Raw genomic sequence first — 11,066 nt, 5'->3', positions numbered from 1 at the left:
TCTGTATTATGTCCATATCTCACATTTTTGAGGAATATTCATCCCCTGCAATAACGCAACTGGCCGATTATCCAGTGATGCATATGGAAACAACAAATGAAAATTCATTCCTGCTGTGATCAGATGACTTTCACAGTTACGGTTTCTCTCCTTCTGAATGTATAAGTAGAAATGTCTTTAGTGTCCTTAAAATTTACATTATATAGTCTCTCGTACTTTACTCTCCCTTATAAAATCCAATTACAGAATTTGACTTCATGAGCTTTTTCCTGCTTTAGTGAAGTCCACAGACTGATATATTCCTGAAAAAAAAAAAGTGTGGTTTTAATTTTTCAGTATATATTGGGAAAAAAAGAGATGTCATGTTGAATCTATACATACAATATAATAGCAGTTCTGTTGCTTTCTATGTGGAGTGGTACATGACATTTTACAAACAGGGCAAATGATTGCCATGCACAGTGTCCAGCAGCTATCCTGGAAACGGCTCTGTGCTCTTAAACTTACGGACTTTAGAAGTAACTGATGCCTGTTTTATGTATCCAAAATTGCATCTCTTAATGCTTTGCAATTTTTTGTGTTTTGTACTTCCAGATTTATCTTTAATTTAAGGATTTTAGAACAGTATTGTTTTCTTTTCCTAAATTTCTAGATGATGTTTTCACCTCCTGGAGCTTTTATCGTTTCATCTTTTGTCTTGGAAATAGGTCTGGATTGATGTGAAGATGATAATAGTTATGAAACAAATAATTTTATTGAACCTTAGGTTATTTCTCCCTTGAAATATTCTAGATAATTTTCTTTATTTTAAACTCTTTAATATGTTTCTTGAGTCAGCAGAAGTTTATTGTGTGAACTTATTAGTTGCCAGTGATTTTTCCTGGAAAATGGATGGCATCCGATTTTTTTGTAAGACTGATCTTGTCTTGTTTTTTAAAGACACCATCTGCTTTCCAGTGCTCCAAAGGGAACTGTGGTGTCCAGCGGGATTTTTATCATATGTTTGCCTCCTTTTCTGAACATCTGAATATTTTAGAGAGCAGCTAAAGGCATAATTCTTCCTCCTAAACAGTATAATTCTTTATATATTAAAATCACATGGAAGTATTTTCAGCAAATGGAGGTTAAAGTTGTAAAATGCTTCTTATAAATGTTATACTTCCATATTTAATAATGGATATTTAGTGTATACTCATCAAAAGCGATTTTTGGTACAGAGTCATTGCAAGTGTATTAAATTAGGCAAACAATGGACCCATTTTCTGAAATGGGAGCTTTGGATTTGGTCCCCTAAAAATTGCTCACCAAAATGCTCTCTGAAATGCCTTTTAGTATCACCAATCACATCTACATTTTAAAAAGAACAAACAAAATCTAGCTTTATTCAGCTGTGAATTCTATTGACCTGATTGAGCAACTTCTGTTCCTGTGAAAATTCATTACTTGCATGCTAATTACAATGAAACCCTTTTGTCAGGATCACGACCCGGTTTTTATTTCCTTTAAGTCCAACTAACATCCCAGTCCCTTTCAGCCACCAGCAGTAAAGCACATGCTCAAGTTTAAGCATGAGCTTTAGTATTTTGTTGAATTAGAGATTTGGCAACTAGGAGGAATACTAATGTGAGGGAAATCATATAGGTGCTTAAGGCTAGAAAGATCTGAACCATAGAAATAATAGAAAAGTAAAATATAATTATGTCCCCCATCTGAGGTCACATTCTGCGTTTCAGAACCAAAACAAGAGGACTGTTTAACTTGCCACTATTAAAAAAAATATTTATATCCACCTTGTGTAAAGTCCTTTACTATGATTACTGCTTTAATGCGGTATTTTACTGTGGAAGATCTGAGGCAGTGCCTGAAGTATCCGAGTGGATTGTTAGCATGATATAATTATGTCCCCCATCTGAGGTCACATTCTGCGTTTCAGAACCAAAACAAGAGGACTGTTTAACTTGCCACTATTAAAAAAAATATTTATATCCACCTTGTGTAAAGTCCTTTACTATGATTACTGCTTTAATGCGGTATTTTACTGTGGAAGATCTGAGGCAGTGCCTAAAGTATCCGAGTGGATTGTTAGCATAGCTATTTCCTTAACAAGGCTCATACATTTACTAGATCATTCTCATGTAATTTTTCTTTGTTTTCCTCTATGTTCGACATGTGCCAGTTGTCATTTCCAGGCTGATTTTTTTGTGTGTGTGAAAGATGCACAACATGAGGGACAGACAAGCAAATGCATTAACGGATGCAACTTTCTTGATGAGTAGCAGCGTCTGGTGCTCAATGGCATCAGGCTGCATTCCCCACGGATAATCACAGGAAATGCCACCCCAGCCCCATCTGTTCACGTTGAAGAGGTTTTACAAAAATAGGGAAGTCGCGTACCTGCCTTGTTTTATGACACTCACCTATACCACATCGTATGTAATGTCTTGCCTTATATACAGTATACTCAATGTTTGACCTTCTTCGTCCATATGCATTGCACGTCCTTGTAGCTTTCTACATTTTATCTATGTAGATGTACACGCTTGTATAGAAGGTGCTAAATACACATGCCTTCATACTACGTTAAAAAGAAAAGACAGTATTTTGCTGCATACCTTAAAATCACATTGTCCCTGGATAAAAACTGTTCCAGAGAAACAAGATATTGTGTAATACTTAATTCTTTCTTGTTGCATAGAATGGATTTCTATCAGAACACTTGATTCAAACACGACTGTAATACAATAAATGTTAAGCTCTATTTCAGCCACTATGAATAAAGGAGATTATTCCTATTAAGGTGTGACTTTATCACATAATGTCAATAAACGTTTTTTGGTCCTTATTTTTTACTACAGGTGTTAAGCAGGTGATTAAGAAGTTAAGCAGGATATATACCTGTTTAGTGACATTCTGTCAACAAGTGCTACAGAACACAGAAATCCTGACTGAATACTGTTCCTTTTAACTTTTCAGGTCATGCCACTCCTGTCTGTCAGACAAATACAATAGGAATTACTCAATTTAACACCATTTCAGTTCTAATTGAATTCCATTTGCTAAATCCTGAATAAATACATTACAACTGCTGCTTCGGTCAAACAGAGAGAAATAGCCATCTTTTAATGACTCCCCTGTGGATTTAATGCCTATTCTATCTGTTAGAATAATGATTCCTACATCACTGAAATATATTTAAAGGATAATAGTTATTTAAACATGCCAAGTCTTTATACAGCAGAGATAAGTATTTTTAATTTGCATTTATGAAATCAAAAGGAGGGCTAGAATAACCAGTTACCAATTTGTCTGTTTTCTAAAGTATCTTGGTATCAGAGCAAAGCTACAGGATTATGAAAGGGTTTTATGTTTGCTTTTAATATCAATCTTAGGTGGGGAAAAAGGATCCCGTCAAGGATGGGATTCACGTCACCAAATACAGATAACTACCATGGAAATGCACTCCCTGCTCATCACCCCTGATAGTCTACTGGGGAAAGCAGGCCACCTACTTGTGATTCATCTTTTTGGACAGCAGATATATGGAAAAGCTTGGATGAATGACTCCATAAAAGTGATCTCAGGAGGATTAAATTCAAAGATATTTTGTCCATCATAGGGATCTGAAGTTAGGTGAGATGAATCGCCCTTAAGACCATAAATGAGAAGTCCATTTGTTGAAATTAGGAGGCTCATCCTGGAAAGGAAGGTAAATGCCTTGCATGGTGTAAGTTTAAGGGAAAGGAGGGAGTGAAATTTTCTCACTTGAAAAGAAACAACCCAAACCAAAATTAGAATCTTTCATTTGTTTCAGACCAGTTGAATATTTTAACTCAAGACATCACCAATTTTTTTTCTTTCTTTTCATAAGAGATATGAATCTTTGTTGCTGATGATGTCAGTCATAAACCAGTGATTAGGCATTCACCTGGAACATGGGAGACTGCACTTCCCAAAATCCTGCTCTGAACCAAGCAGAAGGAAGACTTGAACCCACACGTCGCTGTATTGAGATGAATGTCAGTGTTACTGAGACATGGTAGGTACGCAGACTTCTCTGCCTTGCTAGATTTGTGAATGGTCACCTAAGTCCCACCTTTTTTTTACTCAGCCCAAGTTATTTGCCAAATTTGACTCAAAATGCTGAATAATTTCAGTTCTAATTAACTTTTTTTAATAAACTATTCACAGCCTCCCACTCGCTCTGCCTCCAAAATTCCATCTTTAGCACAGATCTTGTGAAACAATGTAGATCATGAGAAAGAGAGAATCTAATATAAATCATGTACTTTGCAGAACTTCTTTTAAATATAATGTGTTAAGCATAATGGTCTTAAGTATATGGCCTTAAAAACATATCAATGCTGGATGATTTTTTAGGGCTGTGTTCCAATTAAATCCGTTGAAGCCTGAGTTAGAGGTTACAGGTTGAAGATTCATCCAAGACTCGAATGACTCTCGCTACAGAAGTGGATTTCATCTCTCTGAACAAACGTGGTCTAATGTGTGGTTAAGGCACCACACACAAGAAACGCCAGTTCTTGCTATGCAGCAGGATTTCTGTGTGAGCCCTGCTCCCTTAACCTCTCCCACCCAATTAGCCAACTGATGATATTTGTGTCTTGGTAGCAACATTTTTATGAGGAAGCTCTTTGCCTTTTCTGGTGAGGTAGAGACTAACTCTCAACAATGAAGAGTTCAAAGACTCATGTTATGTTTTGTCTCAGAAAGTTGCCTCGAACGTTAAATGAGTAGAATGAACACTGAAACTGAGAGTGTTCCCTTATCAACTAGAATAGGGAGAAAGAAGAGTTACCTCTCCTGCTGCCTCCAGGCAGGCTTCTTTTTCTTCCTCACCACTTCCTCTTTTTCTGTACTATTTTCCAAACATTCAAAAACTCCTTTGATTTTTATTTTACCCTGAAGATTAATGTTTTACTAATGTTCTGAATGCAGATCACTAGGAAAATATAATTCACTCAGAAATTAGCTAAAATGTAGCTATGGCAAAAGTATCATGTACCAGGAAATAGATTTTACGAGTTTAAAAATGTTTGATCTGTTGTGTGTGATTCATTCTGTTTTGGAGTTCCTGCTTAGTCCTTTCAAGATAAAGGTTTAAAGGTATGCAGGTGGCAGAGCGGCTCCTGCTTTCTTTGCCTGTGGACAGCTTGCTCACAATTCTTTCTCCACTACCAAAGGACAGTTGTTTTAAAATATATTCACAATAGTGTTGCAGAAAGTTATATTTTTCTTATCATAGCTATCAGTAAATATGCACCCTGTGGTGCATTGTCACTGAGGTAATCCACCATGGGTGATGAAAATATATTGAGTTCAGGATTTTTAACAAGTAAAGGAATGCAACAAGAAAGTTTTATTTGTAAGTTTGAGTTGAATGAATGGATGAGATACGGAGCCGCTGATGATTGCCAAGACACCAGAATGCTTATTCATTACTGAAACTAACTTTTGCTGATTTTACAGTCTCCAGGGACTGCCTTCATGCTTCCCGCTTACACCCTTGGCCCTCTTAGTATTGTTGGTAGCTCCTTCCCTCTTAATCCAGTCTGATTCAGAGCCCCATGACTGCTTTCAAGACTGTACTTGCAATGGTATGTTAAATATCCCCATTGTCAGCATGGTGTCATTGGGGAATTCACAGGGGTCACCTTACTTATTGTCACCCTTAAGGTGATACTTCTTGCCTTCAGGTTTAATATTAACTGAGGTGATGACAGAATAAATGATTTTTTTCCCCCTTTAGTTGTTTTGGTATACTTAGGAATCACCGTACAAGATCTTACAAATAGCTCACTCCAAGATAAAAGATCAGAAACGACCAGCTTCTGTGTCTCTCTGTTGTTTTCACACCTGATGGTATTTCCACTGTGGTCAATAAAGGGAATAAAGGGAAAAACATGCAGTGATTTTGCTTCTTCAAGAATTAAACACTGAAAGAGATATTTAGGATCATCTGGCCATACTACTTGACCTTTTGAATATTATGGCTGAGTGGTGACAATGTATTTTTGAAGAACTGTCAAGAGATAGTATATGAGCTGGTGTTCAGAGGATCCCCTTTAAGGTTGTCTAGTTCTGTTTCTTGTATTCCTAGACTTTAAAAATCAGTAAGAATGATTTGAAGAGGTGGCTAGTTGTGACGATAGGATGACTTATGTTAGAATATATGGGGTTCCATTTTCTACCATTTTGTTTTATTCTTTTTCCTTTCCCCTTCCCTTCCCTTCCCTTCCCCTTCCCCTTCCCCTTTCCCTTCCCCTTTCCCTTTCCCTTTCCCTTTTCTTTGGGTGACCTTAAACTAATCTAATCTATGCAGATAAAAAAAAAAAATCTTCTACCTAATGAAAAGATAAGATAAACCCACACAGATTTGAGGTGTATGATACACTGTTATGTGCTTACAAACCAAAATGTATTGGCAGCAGCCCAAAAGTGTCTTAGAAGATACACAGAAACAAGATAGACAGTTAGAAACAATTATTGATCAAGACCTTTTGTACTAGGAGCTAATGTTAATAACATTTTGTATCAAAATCAAGTGTGAATCCTCAGGGTGAGAGATGTATTCTGAAAATGTTTACTCATACTTTGCTTGTGGGAAGCAGTTCAAACTCACTAGCATGGGAGCAGAAAAATGGAAGATCACAAAAACTTTGGAAACATCAGTGCGCATCAGTCATTATTTGTTCTTTTTTTAAGTTAATGTGGCTGCATGTGGCCAAACACAACTAGATTGGATTTTTTTTTTTTAATTTAAAATTCCTTGGTACACAGAACAACCATTTCAGGAAAGAACAGTCAGATTATTGTATTTGCAATACACAGTTATGCTGTTTGATTAACGAGAACAGATGTAGTGTGTGCTCACAGTGTAAAATGAAGAATCTCAGTTAAGAATGGGTTAGGAAAACAATGTGTAAGGCTAGCATTTTGCAGAACAGAGCTGTGTTTCAGTTGTATACGCAGTTATTGCAGCCACATATGCAAATCTGGAGAGTTGCAAGCATGAGTCTACTTGGACACTTTTTGCATTTTGTTATCCATTTTGTGTATGCCGTCAGAATAAGTAAATGTGACAGCTAGGAGTATGAGTACCTGGCTGCTTCGAACGACCATGTCCAGTCTTATACTGCTTGTGGGCAGAGGAAGCTTGAGATTTTATTCTGGACCCAGTCACTGGTTAATGGGACAAATACTCTGTCTCTTCTGTGGTCAGACATGACAGAAGAGGCATAAACTGTCCTCAGGTCCTTAGGGATTATCTCAAATGCGGTGCAAACCCTTACGCATATGGACCCAGTCTAGCCAGCCTGCCAGCTTTCCTTCCCATGGCCTCTAAGATCCATCAGCATTAAGAGCAGGAAGATCAGGCAAGTGTAAAAAGGACGGCACATGTGATACCGTGATGCTCGTACTAAAATACAGCATTAACTTGTGCCTAGGCAAGGACACGAACTGGAGAGATTCCAAAGGTTCCCTCTTGTTGCTGAGTGCAGCATAACCTGGATGCAGAAGAGAATCTAGTTCATTGAAGGTACCATGCTGTAAGATTGGTCTAACGGAAGGTTTTACCATTAATATTTTGGGTCTAGTCTCTGCCAACTAAAATAACTTTGCTCCAGATTGAGACGACTGTAAACAAGGAAAAAACCCAAGCATAACCTGGCTGCATTTACACACTGGCACTTTGAACCAAGCTAACAATACTCCTGGTTTAGGTGTTAGGAATCGTCTGTAACTCTGAACTTCTATGTTCACAGTAGGAGGTTTGAAAACAATTTCCAAAGGTTGCCATCAGTCACTCGCTGCTTGAAGGTATCTTTGCGCTTTTGTAGGCATTCTCGCTCTCATTTCAAATTAATGAACTCTGTGTCTTTCTTTGGGTCTGACCAACTGCAGTCATGTTCTTCCTGTACAGACAGGTGCACGACAGTGTTTCTTTAATGTACAATTATGACTGGGCTGGGTTTTTTTCAACCAGAATTATTTTCTTCTTTCCATTTCCTACCCTGCAAAAACACGTGTATAATATTTTATTCCCTTTCTTCTCGCAAGCTTTGCTAATTATACAAGTAAAGGCCTTACTTTTTTCTTTCTGTTACGTTTGAAAAAGGATGCTTAAAGAAGGCATTACCTTTAGGAAAGATTTCTGGCAGAAGAAATTTCTATTCTCCCAACAACACTCTAGGCTACGTTTGTTTTGATTGAACACCCTTCAAATGTGTGGGGGGTTTTTTGCCTTTATATAAAAGAATAGCTTTCCTTCGAAGGAAAAATGGTATCTAAAGTTTCTCTCATACTTTGAACGTTCCCTCGGATATTATAAAGAATATTTCTTCTTTCAGAACAAAAAAGGAAATGAAGACGTTCTCAGTTTCCCAGGTGTCTGATCTGCATAACTGAAAACCCTGAGACAAATGGCCATTGGTAAAAAATCCGGAAGTATCTAAGCAAAACAGGATTTCACCTCTTGTGGCAAATTAGTGGCTTACTAAGTCGTATACATTTGAAAAGTGTGCTTTTTACCTTTTTCCTCTGTAATCCTCCTCACAATTGGTGATTGCACCGCCCTTTGTTTCCTAAAAGGCATTTTAAAAATAGACTAATATCAGGTCTTACATGAGCTTCAAAAGGCCCTAAAAATTACACAAATCTCCCCAAGTAGGGCAGTATTCAGTCTTCAAAAAGGGTCCAAAACGCTATGGTGAACCATAGTTAAAACTCATGATCATTTCATATTGAAATAGCCACAATTTTCTTATTAGGGATGCAGCTTTTAGTTTTTGGAGTTGTGAAGCACCTTGCTGGCATTTCATCTCTCCTGCATCATTTCTGAGTCTGGATTCTTCCTCACCTCGTCAGACGATAGAACTCTATATGCAGCACCTTTGATCACACTGAGCTGCTCTCACAGAACACAGCCCAGACCATCTAATCTTTGGAAGATCGGTTGTGGACTGAGGTATTTGGCAGTCTGATTCTAGATCATTATTGTAATAACAACATCTCTTCCTTCATTTACAGGTGGGAATGCTACATCTACGCTCCCAGTGTTTTGTGCTGAACAAAGTTCTCTGGACTAAGCAAGAGAGCAGAAGGTATGAAAGCAGCAGACAGACCCCAGAGGGGAGCCCTCTTTTGCTCAACAGTTATCAAAGCAGGATTTACTGCTGCTACTGCAGTTTCATGAGGCAGAGCTAATTGCAGTAGGGATCCTATAACGATGATGTCTTGCAGGAATGGAGGCAATAAGCTCCATATGAGAAGGTGGTCTCGTGCCTTTAGATCTTAGGAGTAGTATCTTCAGGTTCTCATATGTGGTTTTACCAACTTAATGGGCCCTGCTACCTTTTATGTAGCAGGTAAAGTGAAAGTTGCAGACTTAAACTTCTTTTTCCACTCTAAGGTTTTTACACAAGATGAGATGAGACGATCTGACTTACGACCTTAGATATTAAAAAAAAATAATTGCATATATGCTTGCTTAATTTGCACGTGTCTCTGAACATTTGAGCTAACATACATTAAAGATACATACTGGTTCTAGTCCTGAGCACCTTTGTAATACAGGATGCTGAAAGAGACTACTAGCCATGAGTTTCTAGTAAGTATTTGTCATGAAGCTGTGGCAATTACTGAAATGACTGTGCATTTGCTCTATTGATTGTTGGCCCACCAAAATAAAATTACATTTGGCTTCAGATAATTCATTTTCTGTACCTAAATACCAGTTTGCTCTCTGCTGAGACCTATCAGCAAAAAAATACAGTTAGTGGGCTAAACGTTAACGTTTTTCTTCTTATTCTGAAAACATGTCATTATAGATAAAAAAACCCACAGTGCGATACAGACATGTAAATGCCATTTCATGTTTTTGTATCTTGTGAGTTTTATTTCTAGGAGTCAGGCTACTTACAGGCACCACCAAAGTAATGGGAGGAGTGGTGTGTTTAGAATAGTCCTGATGTGTTCATGAGCCAGAAAGGCACAGAAGGTAAAAGGACTGACAGCAGCAGTAGATGGCTTAAAAGGATGCATGAAAATTTGAATGAGGTAGGCTCCTGCATATTGGGCTTAGTCGCCAACTCTGATTTGCGTCACTGCTGACCAGTAATGTAGCACTAACAATTTAGGAGGCTAGGAAACTTGAGGGGCATAATTTTGTCCAAGATGCTTATCTTCCGTGCCTGCATTTTTTCTGTGCATTATCTATGTTTAGTCCCGCAGGCACCTATTTCTTGAAAGCAGATGCAAATCTTCAGCATTAATAATTGTACACATGCAGTGAGGTTCTCTGCTGAAAATTTGGCTCTGTGTTCATCAGCTGGTGGCATGAAGGGAGCACCATTTAACTTTGGTTGTGACTTGTGCAAAAAACTTTAAGTGTTCCTCATACAGAGAAGATACCATGGCTTGGTAAATGCAGACCAACTTATACCAGTGGTTATAAAAGGAAATTGTCAATATAGTCTGTAAGTTTGGCAACTGTGCCAATATCCTTAGTGCTTGTAATACAGCAAATTTTTTAAAATGTGACATATCTGAATCCAATAGCATACATAGCCATAAAAAAGCCCCACTGCTATTGCCTGATACACAGATCCAGTGATCACAAAATATACATTAACATATGTAACAGTTACATAGGAGATGGTTGGGAACAGAAGGTTTGATTCTTCTCTATCTTGTGGCTATTTAGTACCAGTCTAACCATCTCAGAATCAGAAAAGCTCAAATTCCCCTTTGCATATCCTCTCTGGCATAATGCTGAATGCTTCCTTGATTATTTACAGACAGTTATAGCATAACCATTTCATCATATTGTGAGAGATGCACATAGCTCGTCACATAGAATTGTAGACATTTAACAGGTTCAAACCATTTTCCCTTGAGGTTAATATAATGATTCCTGTTGATTTCAATGAGCATTGGACAGGGCCCTGTCCTGGTTTTGGCTGGGATAGAGTTAATTTTCTTCCTCGTAGCTGGTACAGTGCTGTGTTTTGGATTTAGGATGAGAATAATGTTGATAACACACCGATATT

At 37.8% G+C, this 11,066-nt stretch overlaps 1 long non-coding RNA gene across 2 annotated transcripts in view; it reads left to right on the top strand.

The window, feature by feature from the left end:
* Positions 1-3,894: 3,894 nt before the first annotated feature.
* LOC103894512 overlaps positions 3,895-11,066 on the top strand; it is a 12,375-nt gene continuing 5,203 nt past the window's right edge. The window contains exons 1-3 of one of the 2 annotated variants that reach the window (XR_657309.2): positions 3,895-4,036; positions 9,046-9,119; positions 9,259-9,375. This is a non-coding gene — a long non-coding RNA (uncharacterized LOC103894512). Of the gene's footprint in view, positions 4,037-9,045; positions 9,120-9,258; positions 9,376-11,066 lie in introns of those variants that run through there. The other variant, XR_657308.2, reaches the window with a different exon arrangement.

The sequence above is a fragment of the Aptenodytes forsteri genome, unplaced genomic scaffold, assembly GCF_000699145.1.
Source record: "Aptenodytes forsteri isolate BGI_AS27 unplaced genomic scaffold, ASM69914v1 Scaffold47, whole genome shotgun sequence".
In the NCBI taxonomy this organism is placed as follows: Eukaryota; Metazoa; Chordata; class Aves; order Sphenisciformes; family Spheniscidae; genus Aptenodytes; species Aptenodytes forsteri.
Note: the sequence above shows the minus strand (reverse complement) of the source record. Positions and strands in the feature narration are given on the sequence as shown.